The sequence below is a fragment of the Desmodus rotundus genome, chromosome X (genome assembly GCF_022682495.2).
Source record: "Desmodus rotundus isolate HL8 chromosome X, HLdesRot8A.1, whole genome shotgun sequence".
NCBI classification, from domain to species: Eukaryota; Metazoa; Chordata; class Mammalia; order Chiroptera; family Phyllostomidae; genus Desmodus; species Desmodus rotundus.
This window is the reverse complement of record NC_071400.1, coordinates 98,794,697-98,817,824: the sequence shown is the minus strand read 5'-3', so window position 1 is coordinate 98,817,824 and position 23,128 is coordinate 98,794,697. Positions and strand designations below refer to the sequence as shown.

Sequence of the window (23,128 nt, the reverse complement as noted above, 5' to 3'; positions counted from 1 at the left end):
GCTGACTGTGGGCACTCAGAAGCGGTGAACTCCTGGGTCGTGAGTGAGCGAGCGTGCGTGCACCCTGCCGAGACCGGAGCGGGTCCAGCACGGTGTTCACGATGCAGTAAGGGAGATGGGGCGATGGAAACAGTCTTGGGACCTTTCGGGAGGCGCTTCAGACCGGGTCCATGGGTCTGCCCCACCTCACAGCGCCGGGGGTGGCTATGTGTGCTTCTGCGCAATATGACCTGGGTGTGGGTGAGTCTCAGGTCTGTTTTCAACACAGAAGAACCACGTTTCAGGGAGCGCCCAAATGACGCTTGTCCAAGGTCACGTTGCCCATTAATGAAGGCACGGGGCTGGAAATCACTTTTTTTGTTGTTTTGTTTTGGATTGCAGTGAGTATTCCACACAGTGCCTCTTTTTCCTTCCCGTGACTTTGTAATTGCTACCGAAAAGAACAAAAGGAAGAGTGGTCTTGCGTTTGCTGAATCGCCGCCCTAGCGGTAAACATTTCCGTGAGAACACAGGGTCATTCCGAGCATCTCCGCCTGCCCTCACTGTGCGTCTCTCTCCGCGTCCACGCGACTGTGAGAAACAGTGGCGTCCGTGCAGACCGACAGGGTCTCGCGGTCCCCTGACACCGCGGGGCTTGCTCCTCGGAGCTCGGTGACGAGCACACAGCTCGCGTGTTTGCCATGGCTCTTTTCTGACGACTTTGCATAGAAATGCAACATGCACGTATTTGCCTTGTTCTTACTCCCCCGCCCCCCCACCCACTGCATCCGGTCAGTCCAGCCCTTCCGGCCAGAACGTCGCTGCAGAGTCTGCGGCACAGCCCGCCCCGCGCGCACCCTGTTCAGGTGGCAACACGCTGTGGGAGTGACTTCATCTCTGCCGGTATGCACAGGTTTCCCGTTTCCCTTCAGTTCACCCTCTCACGCGTAAGAAAGCCCATCAGCCCTGGCTGGGGTGGCTCAGTGGATTGAGTACAGCCTGCAAACCAAAGGGTCGCTGGTTCAATTCCCAGTCAGGGCACACGCCTGGGTTACGGGCCAGGTCCCCAGTAGGGGGCGCACAAGAGGCAGCCACACATGGATGTTTCTCTCCCTCTCTTTCTTTCTCCCTCCCCTCTCTCTAAAAATAAATAAAATCTTAAATTAAAAAAAAAGAAAGAAAGCGCATCAGCTTGGGAGTTCAGTGGGGGCACCGTGCAAGGCTGTCTTCTCCCCCCCACACCATCCCTGGTGTCACCTCCAGGACTGTGTCATGTCACGTGTGTGGCACAGGGAATTCTGCAGACCATAAGACAAGTGACTAACCTGGAGCCACATGTGGGCTCCTTTTTCTCCAGCCAGTGAGAGAAGCAGAGGTCAAGAGTATATACAGGGACCAGGTACAAGGGGTTCCTCTGACCCTGCCAGGTGCGACAGCCCCTGGGAGCAGCCCCAGGGGCTGCAGGGGACGCTGGTCAGCAGCCAGAAAGAAGGGGGAGGGGGCCAGGGCTCCATCCAACATCTGCAGAGAGCCGTTTGCTGGCAAGAAGCTGAGTGTGCCGCAGAGCCGTTCTCCCCTCTCAGATGAGAGCCTGAGGCACCAACACCTTCGTTTTGGCCGGGGAGGCTCTGAGCGGAGTGGGCGCTGCGGCTGCGGAAAGCGCTGTGCCGCCAAAGGGTGTGAGTAGTTCGCCATCATTATACACAGGGAGCGGGGCGAGCCAGCCAGAGTGCACCGGCTGAGTTCTGCTGTACGGAACGGCTCTCGCTGAGGTGGGGGCTCAGTAAGGAAAAGAAGGAGGAGAGAGTGGAGATTTCGTGTCACGGAGAGCACCCAAGCAAGGGGTGGGAAACGAGGAGAACAGGAAATAAGACAACTGGACAACACGTCGGGGAATGTGGATTTCGGTCTGTGCCTGACGAGAGTGAGGACAAGGAATGAAGTGCTCGTGCAAGCTCAGCCACGGGGCAGCCTGGCCACGGCTGGAGCCGTCTTTGAACTAACTGCCCATGCAGAGAGCCACCATCTCTCAGGCATGGGAGCACCCTTGATCCCCTCGCTCTGTCCTCAGGGGAGCAGTGACAGCTGCCACTGCTCCGTCCCCATGTGGGAGAAGGCCACCCATGTAAGTGGCACTCTCCTCAGGGGCTGGAACACTGTGCCCTGGGTGCACATGTTTTAAGGATCCCCTCGTATCGGGACCAGTGACCCCTTTGACCCGAAGGACACGCACTCTGAAAAGCAAAGACTTTGCTCGCATGGCCCAGAAATCCATATAGCTGCAGACGCTGCTGCCCCGGGTGGGTCGGAGTCGGGTCTCCCGGTGTTGGAACACAGATGAGACAATTATCAAGTCCTGTCATCTCGGCAAACGCGGAAAACTCAGTCTGTGCCCCGCGCCCTTGCTGTTCTTTGGGGACATTCCGGTGACTTGATTCAAGCGTGAGCAACTGCTGAGAGACAGCTCGGCCGTTTCTTCTCCAAACCGCCCAGTATTTGCAATGAGTTAATCTCCACCCACGGAAACCAAGAGTTTAATGATGCCCCAACAGGGAATCCACTGTGGGGCAGGAGAGAAAAGGTGAGTTGAAGTGAAGCACGAAACAGCAAGCAGTGGATTCCAGAAACACGAGCAGCAGGTGGGGCCTGCCAGGCCCCCCCGCCGCCCCCGCACCCGCTTCCCCGGACCGGTGGAGTCAGGCGTTCATTTATTTCTGGGTCTATTTTCGGAGCAGCCGCCCGCCGCACTCAGCAGGCATTCCACCTGTGCGATGTAATTACCAGGATGTGAAAAGTGTTGGAATTCACTGAAATGATAAAAGCGCATCTGTTAAGATAACTTTTGGCCAGGCTCCCAGCTCTTGGTTACTTGAGAAAAATAATGAGGTGTTAGTGAGCATGCAAGCAGACAACGCCGAGAAATGTCAGTGATGACTCAAGCGTTACCCCGGCCTGTTCACCCGAGAATATCCGGGGACGGATTCTTCTGGCCTTCGCAGCGAGTTCCTGTCCCTTGGACGTACCATTTTACAGTGGGGAAAAAAAGCCTTTTCACTACGAACGTCACTCTTTGCCGGTAATTTCTTTTTAAGGCTGAGTCCTTACCATGTGAGGTTATCACTCATCCATGGAATACATAGAAAGAAAACGCTGGCAAAATTACATATTGGAAGTAGCAAGTATATAAGGGCAGAGTGGAATGAGAGTTCAGGCCTAAGAACAGGTCACCAGAGGCCCTGGCCGGGCAGTTTTATGGGTTGGAGCATCGTCCCGATATGCCAAGGTTGTGGGTTCAATCCCCAGTCAGGGCAATTATAAGAAGCAACCAATGAGGCATCAGTACGTGGAGCCACAAATATGGCAAGAGGCAAAGAGAGGCAAAACGGGGAGTTGTATTGCACTGGTTCGATGCATGCCTCGCCCCCACCCCCGGTTACTTTGGAGAACTTCGACCTGTCGCGCCTGGGCGTGGCTTCGAGTTCGTCTGGCAGCGCACTCCGACTAGGTGAATGTTCAAACGGTTTTATTTCTAGCCCACGTTCTGTCTGCTGAGTTGTTTTTTTTTCTTCCCTGTACCAGGAGCTCTCCCTGTGCCCAGTGCCAGCACATGGTAGCTGCTCCGCAAGTGGCCGGGCGATGAGTTCGGGAAGAAACGGCCGTCTGCATTCTGGGCCTTCCCCACATGGACCCACAATACCCTTCTCCTGATAAGAGCGCTCTGTCTTCCTCTGGAAGGTGTCCCTCCTGCCCGAAGCCCTCAGGTCGTTAGGACTCACAGAGACACCAGCTCTTTCGCACCTCAATCATCGTCGACCCACCTGACCTGGTTTCATAAACGTGTCCGGAGGGCCTGGCACGAGGAGTCTCTTCCAGCTCGTGATGCATTGTTCTCCGCGTTGCCGGGACCCAGCACCTCTTCACAGTAAGTACTTTCGGAAGAGTTTCACGTTGATTAATTGACTAATCGTGCTGTGAGTCCGCTTAGAAAGAAGGCAAAACGTTTCTTTCCTGGCTAAAACGTTTGAGGCTATTGAAACAAATGGTTACGGAATTGCTCCAGGCTTCCTGTCCTTCCACGGCTGTGTCTTAAATGGGAGGAAATCTCCGGAACAGAGTGACTTTACTTTTTCTCAAAAGGAGTCGGTGTTTTACTTTGACTGCAGAAGCCTCGTCTTAGTGGTACTTTTTTAAATATATATTTTTTAATTATTTTCAGAGATAAGGGAAGGGGGGGAGAAAGAGAGGGAGAGAAACATCCATGTGTGGTTGCCTCTCGCTCACCCCCTGCTGGGGACCTGGCCTGCAACCCAGGCATGTGCCCTGACTGGGAATCGAACTGGCGACCCTTTGGTTTGCAGGCCGGCAGTCAATCTACGCAGCTGTACCCGCCAGGACTTTATAAATTAGGTTTAATACTAGGTAAAAGTGTAGTCAGACAAGATCCAGCTTCCCCCGAGCAGAACAGAGCTTTCCTCCTAATCCGTTTGAGTCCTTTCCAACCAATTCCACCTGGCAGCCAGGTGAGGCCAGGCCATCGGTTAGCGACTGAACAGGGAGTGCACTTAATGTAAAATTTAACGAGTCCGGCCCCCTCTGCAGGTTCCCCGGTGCCGATCACATGCTCCTTCACACACACGAACAGCTCGCAGGGACTTTGCCGTGCGGGAACATTTGCCCTTGAAGGTGACTGACGATTTTAATACTCAGTCCAAATACATTCTCCTATTGCTTCTAGAACAGTAAGTCTGAATCCCAGAGTCCATTAGATTTCCATAACTGCCTCCAAAAGTGTGGAACAGTTTCCCTGACTTTCGTCTCAGGTACATGAGGCTGAAACTTAGTGTAATGCCTCCTTGTCGTTTTCTAAGTTTGGGACGACTGTGGGTGGTGTGAGAAAGTAATTTTTTTTTTTAACTAAGGAGGGATTGTTAGCACAAAACGGAGTGAGACACGCTCGCAAGCCATTTTTTAGAAAGTCCACAAGCATTCTGCAGGGCTTCCTCAGGGGGCTGTGGCCCAAACTTCCCTGAGGGCAAGGGGTTGAGGGAGGTTTCCGCAAACTGCCAGGTGTCGTGAGTCATGGGCATGAACGAGGAGACTTCTGACTCAAGCGAAGCGCCTTTGAAGTGCCTTTGAAGTCTGACTGCTTCACTGATGACAGCCAAACATCAGAGGGAAGGGCCCGCAAAGCCCAGGGCAAACCCGAAAGCTTCGAGAGCTCCGGGCGCTGTTAGTGTTGTTCACGGGCTCACCACCCAGCGCGGCTCCTGCCCACCTGCTGTTTGCACACGTAGGCAGGGCCCGTGCTGTGCTTTTGCCCGTACCTGTGGCAGACGCCGCACTTCTCACGGTGCAGTTGGACCTTTCTCAAGCTGTGTCCCTGTCCTCTCGGAAACCCCAGTTGGAAAAGAGAGTGCAGACCGATGTTTCACACAACATTCTGCTCAATTCCACACTGTAATTTTGCTGCTGCGTCAGGGGGAACACGCGAGGCAACAGATTGGGACGTAAACGGTCTGTGTTCTAAGATTTTGCTGGGTGTCTCTGGGCAACGTCGCCCAGCTCTCAGGGAGTAATGAGCACACCAGCAACGAAGCTCATCAGGCACGACGGCAGTAGCCACGGCGGCACGAGCTGCCCAGAGACACGGGGAAGGGAGGCCTGCTGCCCTTGAACCAGCGTCCTTGGCCGTCGCACCTGCTGCCCAGGCCAGTGAGTGTTGCTGCTACTCCCATCGCTGCCCTGCGGCCGTGGCGTCGAGCTCAGTGGTGGATTCAACGGAGGCGGGAAGACCTTGCAGTAACAAAATTGCGTGGTCTGGCCATGGGTCCCCTGCGGACACTGGCATGCAATTTGATGTGTAAGTAAGGCGAGCCGAGAAGTCACCAGAAGCCTGCGGTTCTTCCTGTGTCGAAAGCAGCATGCGAGGGCATTTTTCCGTAGTTGAGATTTAGACGGGAAGATGACGGATGTTGACCTGTTGTCTTCATGTGTCTTTCTGCAGGAGGTAAAAACCTTCACAGTTATCTCTGAAAACCATTACTCAGTTTATACTGGCAGGTGTCCACCAGTGCCCTTGCTGACCTCGTCTGAGCCAACCTAACCTTCGTGCAGAACGTCGCCATCGCGTCTCTTGTCATCGCAGCAATCCAGGAAGAGAAGCACGTGTTCACTTCTGCCCCGGGAGACACCGGAGGGAGCGGATAAACGTGGAATCGGAACAGGGAGCCACGCTGCAGCCGGGGTTCATTGAACCTGGCAGGCCGTTGCATGCAGATGAGGGAACCTTTGCTTTCCCGTGCGGGAGGCCCAGCTGCAGTTACCTGAAGGGAAAGGGAGGCGTTTCGGATTCACCTGCGCAGGCCAGCACAGGTAGACGCAGGCACGCCCAGGGGGCGCCCAGGGTAGGGACTCTCCCCGTGTCCAAGCCAGGGCTGTTGATTTCAGAGCCCGGTGCCCTGGTTGCGCTGCAGACTGGGAAGCACTCATGGCCAGCCGCTCGTCCTGGCATTGATCCCCCGGGCAGCCGTCGCCCCTTCCATGCCAACTATCCGAAGTCCTCGGTCTCTGGCTTCAGCACTTCTTGACCGATGTGTCTTTGGCCATTTAATTTCCTCTGATCTCATGGGTCTTTCTCTCTCTCTGTCTCAAAGACCCTGATGCTGGCATCTCCCAAATGGGTATGGAAGGCGTATGGGATGTGAACAGGCAATTGATATCTCAGAACTCCAACTGCCTCCCTAGTGCTACTTAACTTTGCCTGTGTACAGCACACTGGCATTTAAAGAGGGGGTGTCATTTCCTTTCTTGGGGAGGAGTTCCACTCCTGGAGTCCAGGCGTGCTCGAGGTCCCCGAGCCACGCCCAGTTGAGGAGGGCAGTCAGTGTGGCGTTAGAGATGGTTTTCTCCTCATTCTTCCATTTCTTCTGTATGGAACGTAGATGGACTGGCAGCTGCCGTCGTTCCTGAGATCTGATTGGTCTGATTTCTTGCAGTACCTTTGAGGGTTGCCTACACTTGCCTTTCATTTCTTTCTTCATGCTTTATCCGCACCCAAGGACGTGCTTACGGACTTTAGAGAGACGGCAGGACGGGACGGAAATGGCAACATGACAAGGGAAACACCCATCAGTTGCCTCCCACGCACACGCTTCCTGACGGGGACCGAACCGGCCACCCAGGCACGAGTCCTGACCGGGAATGAAACCTGCCACCTTTCAGTGTACGGCGATGACGCCCAACCCTTGAGCCGCCCCACTCAGGGCTGCACGTGCATCCCGTAGGTCCACTCTGTTTTGCATGGCCTGCAAGGACCAACAGAGTTCAGTCCCTTGGGACACCTGGAGACTTTCCACGGACCTCTGACCTCGTGCAACAGACTTATCACAGGGCGGGAGAAAGCTCACACGGAGCAGGGTGCCAGCGGGGGGCCTCCATCAGTCACTTCTCAGAGGAGAAACCAGAGAAGGGAATTAATGGCCCTCAAAATAGGAAAACTACCCTAGAAGAACGTAATTTGTCCTTTTGAATACATTTGCTTGAAGGCCGCGGGCCATAAAGAGTGCGTGAGAACAGTTTGAAAGGAAAGCGGACAAGGTCCCGGAGGGCGGTTGTTTCACCGGGGAGACCCCTGGACATCTTTCTGGGAGTTGTCCTACGTCTTCGCTTTTGCATGCCTGGGTGGGCTACGCAGTGAAGTCAGTGAGGGTGTGCGAGTCGCCGCCCCGGGGAAGGACATCAGGAGGTGCTGTCGTTTCGGCCACGTGTCCTCCGGAGGATAGTGCTGCGATGGAAGGAGCAGAAACAGAGAGAAACCGCGTGCGGGAAATGAGTCCTCCGGGGTTACCCCGCTCCTATTCAGGACGTGGGCGTTCCGTGCGCTGGACGGAAATGCGTTCCAGTAGCAACAGCAGCTATGACTGCGGAAGAAAAAGCAGGCTGGAAACCCCGTGCTCCCTGGATGTGTGGCTACGAGTCCCCGTATTGGGTAATCCTCGCAGCAGAGGGAAACCATAGCAATTGCTTTCACCATATCGCAAGTAAAACGAAAGTGCAATGCCATGTTTCAGGTGAAGGCGCTAAGGTTTCATGACTGCAAGGAGCTCGCTCATAGTTTCAGAAGAATTACACGAAACGGTTGGGATCTCTGGAACCACTCTCCTCCTGGCCAGGAGTATGGCAGTAACGGCATCAGGAAAGAAAGTGACTAGGAAGTGAACCTGGCCAAGGAAAGGGACGCAAGGCACGTATGAACAAATTTACCCATCACCATGCCCCGTTTTTATCACGTCACCTTGTACTTAATCTGTACACCAGGCCCACCTGGGTCCTTGGTCCACCAAGTGACGTGTCGATTTCACGTTTTGCTGAGCGTTTTTAAAGAGGGAGAGAGGAAAAGTGGGCCGGCACAGAGTGAGCTGTAATTGTGCGTGGGTATGCAGAGGCTCCTGGCAAATCGGTATTTGGGTCTAGGCCGTGTGCTGGGGCGGTGATGTTGGGGCAGGAACCACGCGTTGCGGCCCACACCACGGGCGTCTGTGATTGGCCAGCATGCGAGATAGTCGCCGGGCATGCTTGTAAAAGTACAAACCTTTTGTACAAAGGCACAAAACATTCGCGAGGGCATTGCCCACTTCCACTGCACGCGTTTCGTTCGGTGAACAAAGAGAATCACAGCCGGCGAGAGTGTCTGGCCTCTGGCGGCCCTGGTGCCCGGCCACCGTGAACCGTGACACCGTGTGTGAAGGCTTCGGCACGGTAGGAGCAGGCGTGTCCGCGCCGTGTCCGCTGGGCGCTGCAGATGGGCGGTCTTCCTGAAGCGCGCCCTGCTTCTTGTTTGCACATGGCCACATCCCGCGCCAGACACCTTGTAGGGAAGCCGTTTTCTTCCTAACACACTGGCGGATAAGAAGGAAGCCTCCAAGGATGTACCCGCAAACGAACAGTACAATGGGGTCGGCCACGCCCAGGTGTTTGTGCAGCCCATGGAAATCTGAAGGACCCGTACACGGCACCTGTGTGTGTGCTGGGTGGGGTTAGGGTTTCGAAGAGCTCGTTGCTGTACCAAGAGCTTCCTTACTGCCATGGGTGCTGAACGGTGGAGGGAATGGCGGTGTTCGGTGTCCGCTCGCCTGCTCTCCCCGGCCCCGGGTACCGCCAGGGGAGGGCAGGCACATTCTAGAACTGGGCCGTCGGTTTCCAGCGGATAGCCATCATTCTTCCCGTGCGCTCTGCTCGCTCTGCCGAGGCTGACGGAAGCGACTCGGGACCGTTCAAAACAGCTGTGCTTGTTCTCTGACGGAAGCGCAGCTGAACTTGTGGAAAAGACCTGTGAGGACAGACTGTGCCTGAGATGACACACAGCCAAGTGGGCCGCAGGCACCGTGGGAAAAGTCCTGCTCTCTTCTCCTTGGGAGACTGGTGATTGCAAAGGCGCATCCATGCAGGGCCGGGTGGGCTTAACGTCGTTACAAGGCTCTGGGCGAGTGTTGAAGAGGAAGACAGTGGGCTCATCGGGGGCTATTTGATTTTATTTTTTTTTTAATTTTGTTGTTACTGTTTAAAACCAGTGTCAAATATCCATGTGAAGCGCTGGCCGGGTAGCATAGTGGGTTAGAGCATCGTGCTGATACGCCGAGGTGGCGGGTTTGATCCCCGGTCAGGACGTACGAGAATCAACCAATGGGCGTGTCAGTAAGTGGGACAACAAGCCAGTGTGGTCTCTCTGTCTCTGGCTCCCTCCCTGCCTCTCAAAAATCAGTAAACTAAAAACTAATACAGGTTATACTTGAGAGCCCAGCACTCAGTCTGTGACTGGCTCTTTACACGGCCGTTTTTATGCGTTCTAACTGTGCACATGTGATAAATCACCTGTTGCCACACGTGCTCACGTCTTTCCTCTTCCACCGCCGGGGAGGCCAGTGGCCACTCTCAGTTCAGAATTTCCGAGGAAGGTACAGCTGTGCACCGCCCTTCCCTTCCCTTCCGTTGCGTTGCATTCCCGCCCAACGGTCTCCTGGCAGCTGGGTGTCTGTAATTCGAGCCCAAAAGAATGCTGAGCAACCAGGAGACAGGGAGACAGCCAACCCAGCAAAGCAAAATGAGAGGGGACTTTTGAACTTGGAGGAAGCACAAAAGGGTTCCCGGTGCCAGGAAACAGGCTGTTCAGACTGCTGTTGAGAAATCGGCGGGGAAGAGACTGAAAGCTGTCCACTGAGTTTGCCGCACGGGGCTTGTGGTATGTCCCAGGAGCCCCTCTTTGCGGTGGGGAGTTGGAGGTGAAGTTGGGGCAGCGTGAGGAGTGTGCTGGGCAGGCAGACACGGAGAAAGCAAACGGGGAAAACGTATCAGGGACTCATAAAGCGGTAGCTGGAAAGGGGAATCGGCCTAAAGGGGAATTTTCTTTTCTCTTTTTTTTTTTTGTATTTTTTCCTTTTCATTTCTTTTGTGTTTCTTCTTCCTTCTTTTTTTCGTTGTTACTTTCCTCCCCCCTCCCTCACTCGCCTGTCTCTCCCTCTCTGTCCCCTCCCTCCTCTGTCCCTTCCTCCCTCTGCCTTTCTTAGTGGGAAGGGTACAGATATGTGAATGTCCTCAGGAGTAGTCTGCTAACAAAGGGAGGCTCTAAATCAGCTGGTGTCGTGAAGAGGGTGATATTCTGAGACGGAGAGAAGCGCACTCAGGGACCGGTGGCCACTGTTCCTGAGAAGACGGGGGACAGGAGGCCTTCACTCTAACTGGTCAGGTGGCAAGTACCCCTGCAGAGGGGTGGGGGAGTCCCCCCCCCATGGAAAATAAGGAGAGCAGCAGCGGGGGGCCGGGCAGCAGCGAAGCTCTCAGAGAGGACCTACAGACAGTGCGTATGGAGGGGAACCGGATGAGGCTTTTCGGGGTACTTTCAAGTCCCTAATTGATTTGGGGACCAACAGCACCTTGCGGTCACCCCCCCCCTAGGCTGGGTGTGGTGTTCCCAGTACTTCCCCTCTAGGTGAGGGGAAGCAGCCAGAGCAGGGACATTGGGATGCGGATGTGGGGCTCGTCGCTTAGGATAAAATGCAGACCCCAGGGGAAGCAGCTTATTGGCGAGGACGGTCTCAGGTCTCAGGAAGGTCGGCATTTGCCGTGCCCTGGGTGGGTCCACAGACGAGAGAAGGTGACGAGGGACAATGGATTGCAAGGTTGGAGCGTGCCGGTGGCTGTTCGCACCGCAGGAGATAGAGCGCTGTCTTTAGCGGGAGTGGTCAGTCCATCGGTGTGAAGACGAGGTGCTGTTTCGGAGCGGCAGTCGTGATGGAGAAGGAAGATCGAAACGTGGATGGCCAGGGAAGCCGTCCCCGTCCAGAGTGTGGGGGAGGCGCCCGGGGAAGCAGAGGCGTGGAAAGGCATGTGTGCTCGCTGCAAAGCTAAGCCGTGTTGCGATGCCCTGGCGGGCCCGCACCTGGCCCTTCTGTGCTTCTCAGCTTCACAGCAGGTTTCCGTGGCGGGGGAGTGACCATCTACCCGTGAATGAGGACCTAGGTAAACAGCACCCAGAAGAAAACGACATCAGAACGAGTTCCGTGTTTGCACGCTAACTCTGACTCGGTCGGGGGATGGTACTTTGAACGAGGTTGAAATGTCAAACCGCGTCCCCCAGGAGGGCCACCGAAGAGGAGAAGCTTGGATAAATAAAGACGACGAGTTCTCCGCAAGTGACCCTGACCTGGGCCCATTACCCGCCTCTCCGTGGAAGAGGCAGGGCTGCCACGGCTGGGCTCCCGCACACGCTGCGGCGGACGTGGGCAAAGGAAACAGGAAGCTTCCTGTGCGCCTGGCACTGTGGGCGCCTCCAGGACATGAAAGGTCCCTGCATCATTGAGCAAGGGCAGGCCGTTGGGTTGTGAGCTGAAATGATTGTCCGTCTAATGCAGGAAAACGCGTGAATGTAGAAGGTTCAGGTCTGGGTACAGATACAGGTCACCTGGGAGGCGAGGCACCTATTACCTGTGTGACGGCTGCTTGATCACCTGTGTCATCACCTGCAGGGGCCGTGTCTGTGTGTAGCTCAAGGCTCGCTTAGAGAGGAATCATTATATCTCTATTTATCAACGTTTTTGGCTGTGTCTAACCCCCGCCCCCCCAAAATAAACATTATCTAGCCTTCATAAGCAATGTGTGAGATGAAAATTGGTTTTCAAACTTTGTTATTGTAAAGAAAGAGCTTGTGTGAATGTAATGGAAGCTATTGTCCCTGCCCAGGGTCTCGAAGGAAAATATGTCAATTATTTTCTCCTTTGGAACGCCGACCACCCACACACAATACGACCGCCCACTGAGGAGCGAAAGTGCGTCCTTCCACGGGGTCATTAGAAAGTAGGGGGACAGGGCCTCCAGCTGAGAAATCCCCTAATCAGACAGCTCTGTCGGCCGGCGTCCCCCGTGCTCCGTGGGTACACAGGAATCAAAAGGAAAGACCCCGGCCGCTGGCTGCTCTCTTTTCTGAGACCCTCCCTGCCCCCCCCTCCCAGGGGCCCATTGCGCCATTTCAGACAGCACGCTGTGCTCGCGTCTGGCCTGCGGCTTGTGTGTGCTCCCGCAGCGCAGAGGCCGAGGGTGGCCGGAGATAAATTCTAGTGACAGATCGACTCCCGGGTTCCTTCCCAAGGGGGCTGCAGGGAGTGGCAGTAAAACCGCAGGAAGGACGCTGGTCATGTGTGGTCATCGCAGAGTGACTTCCTGGGACCGGCATCACACTCCATGTTGACGGTCCGAGGTGCAGAGCTGTTCGGGTCACCCCTAAGTCAGTGGGGTGCTGTATGGACTATATGCGGGCAATGGGGATCAGCGTGTGATTAATCACTTGTATACAAATGCACAAAATTGGGCGCTTGAGAAGTATCCATGTCGTCCTACATCGTCACCAAGTAGTTACGTGCTGATGCTCGACCCCCAGGCACCCCAGCAAGCCAGAGCAGGGTCACTGCCATAGCCCCAGGGCTTTCAAGTGTCACAGAGAAGAAGCGTTCGTGTTCGCCTGTGCCCTGGACCCCTGGGTTTCTCTCCTGCCCTGGTCACATTTCCCCGAACTTTATCCGGAAATGCTCTGGTGGCTCCAGAAGGCATGGCGGGCTGCACCTTCGGTCTCCCCCTAGTGATGGCTAAAATCTCACCCGGACCAGAGCTACACTGTAACCCGGGCAGCGGGGCTGCAAGGTGCCGCACTGTGCGGCCGCCTGGCGTTCGCGGGCAGGCGGCTGGGCAGGTGTGCAGAGGACGGGCCCTGCAGATGCGGGAGGGCGAGTGGAGCACGGGAAGGCAGGCCATCAACTCCCCAGGCAGCGTGAGCAGCAAACGGCCAGGAGAATGACGGGTCTGTAGGGAAGAGTAAGAATGACAAAGCCAGGATGATGGTGCACCCTGAGAGGGAGAGAGGGAGAAGAGAGAGAAGAGACACACCCAACAAAGGCCAACAGAAAAGCGTGTGTCCACAGAGAGGACCAGAAAGAGGAGGTGAGAGGTGGCGAGACATGCCGAAGGGCTGTTGTCTGCCTCAGTCCCGAACACCGTGGATGCCAGCAAGCAAGGCCCGGCTGGGAGGCGGGACAACGTGGACCACCCTGCCTGCCCTCCCCTCCACGACAGCATGGGCTGCTCTCCAGTGATGACATTACCGCGGTAGGTCCCAGCCAGTAGTGTCCTGGGGACGTCCTAAGAGGTAACGCTCCCGAGGAACAAAGCGCAGCCCTCAGTTTCCAGTACGCACGCGGGCTTTCTGCAGGCCAGACGAGGTTTTGCAGAGTGATGCCGCTGCGGAAATCGGATCTGATTCCCGCTGCTGCGCAGATTGAATGCCTAACCCATCTGAGACGCGGAGAGACGCTAGGGCGTAAGGCCCCACACGTCAAAGATGTTCTAAGGTCGTTGGGCCCGTCAGGCACGTCCCCTCGGAGTCAGGGTGCAGGGGAGGACAAGCAGGTGTTCTGAGCGACAACACTGAATGACTCCGGGGTCTCCGCCGGGGGAGGCTGCATCTGCTCCCAGTGAACCGGGGAAGCGCTTGCACCAGAGTGGAGCGCTGCAGGGAGGCAGGCAGCCAGGTGTCTGCCAGTCTGGCAGGAGCGGGGGCTCACACCCAGGAGGGCAGGGGCCAGGGACGTGCGGCCGGATGTGGTAGCATGAAGGGGAGACCAGTATCGGGCCGCGTGCGGTCGCTGTTCAGTAGAACTTCCTGCCGTGGCGGAGAAGGTCCCTACCTGTGCGATCCACCGCGGTAGCCGCCGGCCACACGAGGCTTTTGACCCCCTGACGCCTGGCCCCGGTTGGGTGAGAAACTTAATGTTCGATTTTACTTTAATGCATTTAAATGCAAATGTAATAGCCATAGGGGGCCACTGGCTACTGTATTAGAGAGTCTGGGTATCTAAGTATATAAAGTAGGGAGGAGACACTTAGAAAACGTGATAAATAATATGAGACAGGTTTCGGCCCTTGGAGACCAGGAAGAGCCTCCTCTTGCCATTTGCGAGAGTCGTCAGGCTGAGCGTCGGGAAGTCTCTGCCTGAATCTCGAAGTGTGTCAAGGGCACCTCGAGGGCATGGCGGGCCGGGAGGCTGTGGCCGCGTCTAATCTGGCGATCCGATCCGCCGTGTCTGTTTTCCTCTCCGTCACAGTTACTTGGCCAATTTTAATTGAACGTTTCCGTGTGCCATTCAGCAAATACCCTCAGCGTTTTCAAACGCTTGGCCCGGTGGGGCCGCTCGTTTTTTGAGAGCGGATTTCTCTGGGGCGGAGAGAAACGCCGCTTTGCAAAGTCATTTCACGCTCGAAGATTCGCGCGGCTGTCACTGACTCAGGGGTCGGGCCCACAGGCAAGGGGAGGAAGCACAGGGGCCGAGGGGTAAAGGTCATCCCCTGGACAGGAACAGGTTCCCGGCCACAGCGAGGACAAGAAGCGGCAGAACAGGGGGAGCTTTGGAATAGCTTGGAATTTAAAATGTTCACTTCATTTTTTTTTTTAAAGATGTTACTTATTTATTTTTAGATAGAGAGGGAGGGAAGGAGAAACAGAGGGAGAGAAGCATCAATGTGTGGTTGCCTGTCTAGCAGCCCCTCCTGGGGACCTGGCCCACAACCCAGGCCTGTGCCCTGACTAGGAATCGAACCTGCGACCCTTTGGTTGGCAAGCCCGTGCTCAGTCCACTGAGCCACACCAGCCAGGGCTTAACATGTTCACTTTTTTAAGGAGCCCGATACATATGTTTGCCTGAAATCTCAGAGAATTCTTTTTGGTCCGTAAAAGAATACAATACCTTGAGGATTCTTAACTAATGTGGTTACTCACTCGTGTGTGGAAGCAACCTAACGTCTGTGTAAGCGACTCTGGATAATAACACGGTGGGCTACCTGCACCCAGGTTCACACAAGCCCATGTTGTGAACAGATCACTTTCTAGACACACGGAAAGGGCAGGGTGACCCTCAGCCCCGACTCTCATCACCAGACACCAACATCACCGCACCCTCGGCTCCCGAAATCAAGACACAGTGTCTACTTGGGCGCTTACAGACTTATTTGTTCTAGATTTAATCTTACAGCTACTTGAGGAGGACAAAACAGAGCTGAGAGGGAAAATGTCACCCAATACACTTTCGAATCTTTCTCAAAGCATGAGTACTCTGTTCCTGTCGAGTCATCTTGAGGATACAGTTTTAATGCTTAGCTCATGTTCCGGAAGGTTCCTTGTATATTTTCCTGGGAGGAGAGGCAGGCCGCTGGCCTCCAGCTGGAAATGGGGAAGCAGCCGGGGGGGTGAGCTGAGGTGGGGGGCTGAGCATACCTTGGCAGACACTCGCTTCTGGTGGGGGCCCCACACTGTCAACGGTCAGGCGTCAGCCTCCTGCCACACATGTCCCAGTGAAGACTAAGAGCAGCCGCGCAGGTTTCAAACCTGGGCGTGCAGAGGGAAGGAGTGAAGAAACCTAACCGGTGTTGCTCACAGCAGTGGCTGTGTCTGTGAAGCAGGGGATGTAGCAATTACTGTGAGCTGCCAGCACACGGAGTCCCTGGGGTCACCCACGAGGGGGCCGGCAGCCACAGTCTGCTCGCCAGCCTCCACGTGGTCCCTTGGAGCCGGGCATCTTTCCACGCCCGTGCCTGGGCAGGGCTGATGCTCTGCGTTTCGCCTTCTGGAGGAGAGTGAGGGTGGGAACAGGACCCACGATGCCCTCGGTGGAAAAGGAACGGTGGGGGCTGCGTGGCATTCCTGCGACATCTGAGGCATCCCAAGTGCCGTGTCATTCGGAGCCCAGATGCCCCACGTGCAGGGGGTCACTGAGCCTTTGCAGCAGCCGAAGGGAGGTGACCGTGGAAAGAGCCGGCATGGACAGAGGAATCCCTGCGGTCCGTGCGGGGAGGGGGGAGTCACGTAGCACTTTTTTCCGGCTTTGTTGAGATGGAATTGGCATGTCACATGGTGTGACTTCAAGGGATACAGCCTGTCAACACGAAGCCCTCACTCTCGGCAACAGGGTGAGCATCGCAGAGACATGTGGGAGTTGGATGACATCGTAGGGGCCCGCTGCCATGGGGTGACCTGTGGCAGCTGGGGGACCGTCCCGGCGACCAGCCGCAGTAGCGTGACCGTCGTAGTGCTAGCTAACAGCTGGACGACGTCGAGTAATCGCCCACCGCAGGAGCTGGAGGGGAGACCGTCAGCACCGTCTCGTCCTAGCAGTGGTCCCGGCCAGTGCTCATCCCACCAGGATCTTCCCCGAGGAGGGTCTCCCCCCACCCCGTTCTGCTCGGGGAAGTGACGTGTACGTACACAGGCGTGAAGCACGTGTGGGAATGCTAGTTTCAGCGACATCCTGTACTCTCGCAATAGCAATTTTGTCTGTGGTCATTTGCGTACCAGTCTGCCTCTGCTGGCCCCGTGTGCCCTGTGGGAGCGGGCGTTTCTCCGTCAGGAGGTCTCCGGGCCTCCCGACGTCGGGCCAACTGGGAGGGAGCACAGGAAGGGACAAACTCTAATTCCTGTGACGTGCATTTGGAACAATTTTCGGATGATAGCATTGGTTCATCACAAGACCACTAACATAAGACAGCCGGGATTCCAGAGACAGTGGGGCAGGGTGCTGGCCCTTTGACCCAGCGAGGGACGGTAGAGCCGCGCTTCCCAGACCTGCATCCTGCACCAGGCTTCTCTGCTGCCCACCGAGAGGCAAGATCAGGGGCTCGGACCGGTTGCAGGCACACGGATTCCAGCAGTGAAACACGCCCTTTGTCTGCAGAGCACCGTGAAATGATGCGGCTGCCTGAGTCAGAATGCGGCTTATTGTGCTCGGCCAGCTTTGGTTATCTTTCAGAATTAATCTTTAACCCATCTTTTATCAGGTGGTCATCTCTCCTGGCAATTAAGGCGTGCAGCCATAGCTCGCGGTCAGTCAGTCGAAGCTAATGCTCGAGTTCACTGGATGAAATGCTTCAATAAGAGCGCCGGCCAGGCCCCCCACCCCCGAAGCCCCGGCCCCCCGAGGGGGGAAAAACGCTCACTCACAGCACTGTTCGCACAGGTATTTCCAGCATGTGAACGGAGGGTGACCTTGGCCCTCAGCAGATAATTGGGCCCATTCTGTAAGTGGAACCGTGCCGTGGAAACGCACAGGAGACAGACAAGTCACAAGGTCTGCAGGCGCCAATCGTCTCGGGAGAGCAGCCTGTCTCTCATTACTGGTGGCGTAAATAAACACCGAAGCCAAGAATAACCAGCTTCTTTAACATGGACACAATGAAACGGGCCTCTCCCCCAACGCCTGAGTCTCACGGCAGGCAGTGAGGTCGAAAGCCATATATCATGGGTTCGGCTGCAGAGGCAGAAAGCGAACGTTTGCCCGTCTGTAAAAATAATCGTAATTTTATACAGTGTCTCGCATCGGTCTCGGCCCTGCCATTTCATTTTCCAATGCTGACCACCCAGCGGGGAAGGCGCGCCGGGCACCTGTCCAACGGCACCGGGTTTCGGACAGGGTCACGGGGTGTCTGAGGGACCTCATGGAGACCCCCGTGGTTACCTGCAGGACACCTGGGATGTTCCTGGCTGGGCCCTACCCCTGTGCGTGCAGGCTGCTGGCAGGGGACTGGTGCCAGGAATCTCAGCAACGCTGAGGGTTTGCGGTTATTCACCAGGGAAGACCGGTCACCTGCGCAATAGGTGGGTGCCCAGGTGAGGATGGAGACAGGGCCGTCCCTTGGCAGAGAAGGCACGCGCAGTTCCACCGCCAGGGGTCAACATGGACGTGCCTAGAAGCACTAAGTTCCCCAAATGCCTTGTACGTGAACGGTGGTTTGCTCGTTTGCGTTTTCCACAGTAATCTGTCGCGCCTGGAAAGCCCCATGGGAAGACGACATCTGTTACCCTAGCGTTTACGTAGGAATGCCGAGAATCCTGGCGGAGTCCCTGGGCCACCCCTGGACGTTTTCTACGAAAATGGAAGGTGGTAACTTGAAAGGTCCATGAACGTTTTCTCTGGTTCTTCTCGGTCCTCCCCGTCTAACTGAATGTGAGCGTCAGCCAGCAGTTGAGGGGCCTACGTAACTGTGGAAGTCCCAGCAGCCGTGGGGAAACGGCACAAAGAAAGGAGCGAAGTTAATTGAACACCGCAGTGGGTTTAACACGGTGTACAGAAAGTGTCACAGGTTCTAGGTGCCATCAGCATAAAACGTTTCAGGAGACACTTCTCATCAGTTCTTCCCGCGTGGCCTTGGAGACCGGCGTGTGTTTTAGTCAGACAGAGAAGAAAGTGAAGGAAGGAGGGACTGAGGAAGAGGAGGAGACAAGGATGGACTCAGCACTTGGCTCCCTGTCCCCTAAATCTTTTCGCCAGACAGCTGCGTGCTTGCTTTCCTGTGAAGCTTCCAGGCACGTTTGGAGTCTGGTCCCGGAACGAGAGTCTCTCCCTGATACGCCTGAGCGTGGCGATGGGGAGGAGCGGGCGTTCCGCGCCTGGTGGGCTCCCGGCGGAGGCACACACACCTGTGCCGTGTGTCGCCGTTGACCCATGGCCATGCCCCCAGCTGGACCGCACCTTGGGGTGGACACCTCTCCACAGTGCCAAGGAGAGAGTCGAAGGACGAGCCCTGGGGGCAGACAAATAAATGCGTAGTCCCTCCAACTGATTTACAAAGCACATTTCGTCCAGTGTTTAGTGACAGTGCAGGAATCTAATCCTCGTTTTCTTCTGTTTTACTCTCATTTTATACCAGAGTGTACTACGTGCTGTGTGCCTCGGGCACGCTGAAAGTGTATCCAGCGAAAGTGAACGTGCAGATACTCCCTAACACTCGACCCCCGCCCTGAGTGCCCCCCCAGCTTCTCTGTGACCCCGGCAAGGTCACGGTCTCTTCAGCCCCCCGACGGCCTGTGTCCCCTCACTGGATCTGTTCATCATTGACATGCTGGACGCGTTTTGGCCTATTGAGGGCCTCTTACACACGGCCATGCGGCCTCAGTGAGAACAAGGGGGGCGTTTTTCCGCGCTGTGACATCACCCGGCTGTCCTCTGTCCGGGAAGCTCAGTCGCTATCTCCCAGATGAATGGCTCGTCTTGCCTTTCTACTTTCCTCTCCCCTGCGCTGAGTTTTTCCACATCTGCGTATGGCCGATGCCAGCAGGCTTCCAATAAGTACTTTCGACTCTCGGTGTGGTGTGCGGGTATCATGCCTTTGGGGCCGTGTCTTTATCGGGTGCAGAGAAGGGCTGTGGACGTGCCCCCGCTTGTCCATGGGGCTTTAACGTAGAAGCAGTTAAACAGCAGACGCGGAAGGCAGATGCAAATGACCGCTGTGTCCAGGCGACCCCCCTACAGGACCGTGTTTGCTGGTGCTCACTGGAGTAGGCTGGTTCCCCTGTCACACCACGTGCTTAGCACATCCCCTGTGTGAGAGAGCTCACCCCCAAAACCTCCCTCCCTCTGGGGTAGGGGCTCCTCTTATCTCCCGGGGCTGGGGGGTGCTGGGCAGCTGGGTCTCGCATCCCGAGGCACAGACGGGTGACGGGCACAGGGACGCTTGGAGAGCAGCCGGCGCAGCACCTGTTGTCTGGAACCAAGAGCAACTCCCTGAACCCGGAGTACAGTCTGGGTCCCAAACCCTGGGTACCGATGCTGTTACAGACTCCGACAGTGGGCACGGGGGTGCGTCTGCGTCTGGTGGCTTCCTCCTTTGCAGTTGAAGGGACAGGTGGGGTCCTCAGTTGAGTACACCTTGGGGGAGCTTCGAAGGTAGATCATTAAGAGGGATGGCAGGAGTCCGGGAGACAAAGACGTGAGCGGCAGGGCAGATTGGGGCAGCCTGGGAAAGCCCGCGGGATATCAAGCAGACACGTCCAGGAAGTGCACCTGTTGGGGGGTTGGACAGAGACAGGCCCATCACCGCAGGCTTCCCTCAAGGGGAACCAGGAAGCCTGCCCCTGATTTTGGTAAAACCGACGATGCCCCTTGCTCAGATTCTGAGGCCAGCGACTCACACTGTGCATCTGGCGGCTTCGTGCGGCCGTGGCGGAGCCTTGTGTCTCTGCACCCTGCCAGAGCACGTTGCAGCCCGCCCGAGCGTCGGTGCCCAGGTGATGGCCTCCCTCTGCTTGCTTTCGTGGGTGCCCCGGCCTGGGCTCGCGCCTGCGCTTCCAGCTCCTGCGCTTGTCCCAAGCCTCCCCCGCCACGTAGCTGCCCAGGGCATTGTTTTGGCTCCAGCCCCATTAATCAGCCTCTTGCCAACTTTTCACAGCTTGGGAAGAATTTTTACTCAAAACATTCAAAACCAGCGTTTCACAGAACTCAGCTGCGGTTAACAATGGGCCGCCTTGTTGGTGGGGACCACATTCAGAGTTAATGGGCTTGAAGGAGCCTTTCCGAGCCTGTTGGGGCACATGGGAGCTGGGCTTGGGCTGCTCAGTTATCAGCAGCACGGGGAGAAATTGGGGTGCCTGAGGCTGGCACCCCGGCCTTAGAGACACTTCCACCAGGCCTGCGCCGTCCTTGGGCCTGGGACCGGGAGCAACTGCGTCTCCATGCAGACCACCATGATTACTCTGTCAGAGGGATGCAGGGACTCTCCAGGACGGTGAAGCGGGGCTTTATGTGGCCCTGAAGCCAAGGTCACAGCGGCCTCATCCCCCCACCTTCCGCCACAGCACAAAGGCCTCTCATAAATTTATTGGGTCTCAGTTATTCGCAATTCATGCCGTCCTTGCACGGTGGGAGGGGATGGTGAGGACGTTGTCCTCCTCACCCAGAAGGGCGGCAGTGAAAGCAGGAGCAGGCGTCCGCGAGCACAGGGAGCTGCGAAATCAGCCGCCAGGGCTGCGGGGACCAGTGGACGTCTGCCCGCACGCCTCCTGCAATGCCCTCGCTGTCAGTCCACGTTTGGAAAGCCGCGTACTGTTGGAGTTCGCCGCTCTTAAATTCAACATTGTATTTGCCGCTCTGTGTCACTGATTTAAACTATCTCGGCAACTGGCTGATTAAGGCGTCACGTACGTTTTCTGGCATCAGGAATCCACATTTCACGTCTGAATGCTATGGAAAGAATTTTTAAATAGTTAATGGGCTTTATTTTCTAGAGCAGTTTTAGGCCTACAGGAAAATCGAGCAGACGTACGGGGTGCCGGCGTGCTCTCTCTTCTGCCCGCTTGTCAGGATTAATATGTTGCATCATTATGGTACATTTGCGGCAATAGAAGAGCCCATATGGACCCGCTGTGGTTAACTAAAGCCCCATTTTCTTTAGGGCTCACTGGTTGTGTTGTTCGGCTCTGCGGGTTTCACACAGAACGTCCTGTGGTCACCTCCACAGTGTGCGACGGAAGAGCTCCCGGCCCTGAGACTCCCTTGCGCTTCACCTGGCCGTTCCTCCCCCTCCCAGGATGCGCCAATCTTTTTACTGTGTCTCTGTTCTCCTTAGTTTTTAAATCGGAGCATTTTGCTGTCCCACTATCTCCTTTTATCAAAACCGAGTTGATTTCCCTGAAACTGACTCACACCAAGGGACTGTGAGAATAGTCCCACTCTGTAGTCACATTTGTCACATGCCACGTTTCGAAAACAAAAGTCCACTTCCATTAAATGTTGATGGACTCATCTGTATCCTTAACAATAACAGAAATCATTTAATATCCCTAGACCAAAAAAAATGGCGAAAAATTTTACATAAACAGTATTCTAGAAAGGGTACACGTTTCTTTGTGATTTCAAGGGAAAGAAAGCTGTTCTGAAGGACGTGGCTGAAATATGGGTTTAAAACTATGTGTATGAACCGTTCTCGTGGTGTCAGCAGGCTCCGGAAAACACATAATTCTGCCTCGTCTGACTCGTCTGAGAGGAGAAAGTTGCATCCAGGCACTTACAGCGGGGCGACTGACGGTCTACGAAATGAGTGATGACTCACCAAGGGGAGTGCGTGCCGCTGCCAAGGCCACGACTCCGGGTTGACAGATGGGTGACTGGGTGGAGGACAGGCCCATGGGGTGAAGGGCGCCTGCCCTTGCATGGGGCTCCCACCAGGAGAACTCGGTGGGGCCAGCACCGCTGTGGAGCGGGGGCAGAGGGGCCAGAGCTTCCCTCTTCTCCTGCACATCGCTCCGCACTGTCCTCCCTGCCCTGTGTCCTGGGAGGGGCCGTGTGGGCTGGTGGCTATGGCGGTGTGGGCAGCCAAGGAGTTGCCTGCAGAGCAGCCCCTGTTCCCAGGCCCATGAGGCATTTCCAGCCCGGGTCCTCTCTGGCTCCTCTGTGTGTGCACCCCCATGGCCAGGCCGAGCCCAGGACCCCCACCTCAGGACAGGTGGGCGGTTCGCAGGTGAGGACGAGATACACGCTTACTGCCTTAGAACCGGCCTCATGGTCTACAAACAAACTGGATAGTTACTTGTGGGGTGTTCCCTCTAAGGCATGCGGCATGCTGCGGAACCTGCAGAGAGCATCCTGTGTGCACCACTCTGAGGCAGAGAGAGAGGAGAGAACAGGGGAGGGATGGACAGAGAGACAGAGCGAGGCAGAGAGGGCGACAGAACATGATACAGAGGGCAGAGTGAGCAGGAATGTAACTCTGTCGTACACAGGGGAACCCACGGAGGGCTACAACTGGCCAGCAGGGGCACCTGGTTCTTGGTCAAATTCTAGGGCAC

The 23,128-nt window shown here is 55.9% G+C and overlaps 1 long non-coding RNA gene across 1 annotated transcript in view; it reads left to right on the top strand.

The window, feature by feature from the left end:
* Positions 1-23,128, top strand: part of LOC139440536 (uncharacterized) — a 75,887-nt gene that overhangs the window by 37,131 nt on the left and 15,628 nt on the right. The window contains exon 3 of the long non-coding RNA XR_011650787.1: positions 3,559-3,901. This is a non-coding gene — a long non-coding RNA (uncharacterized lncRNA). The remainder of the gene's footprint in view (positions 1-3,558; positions 3,902-23,128) is intronic.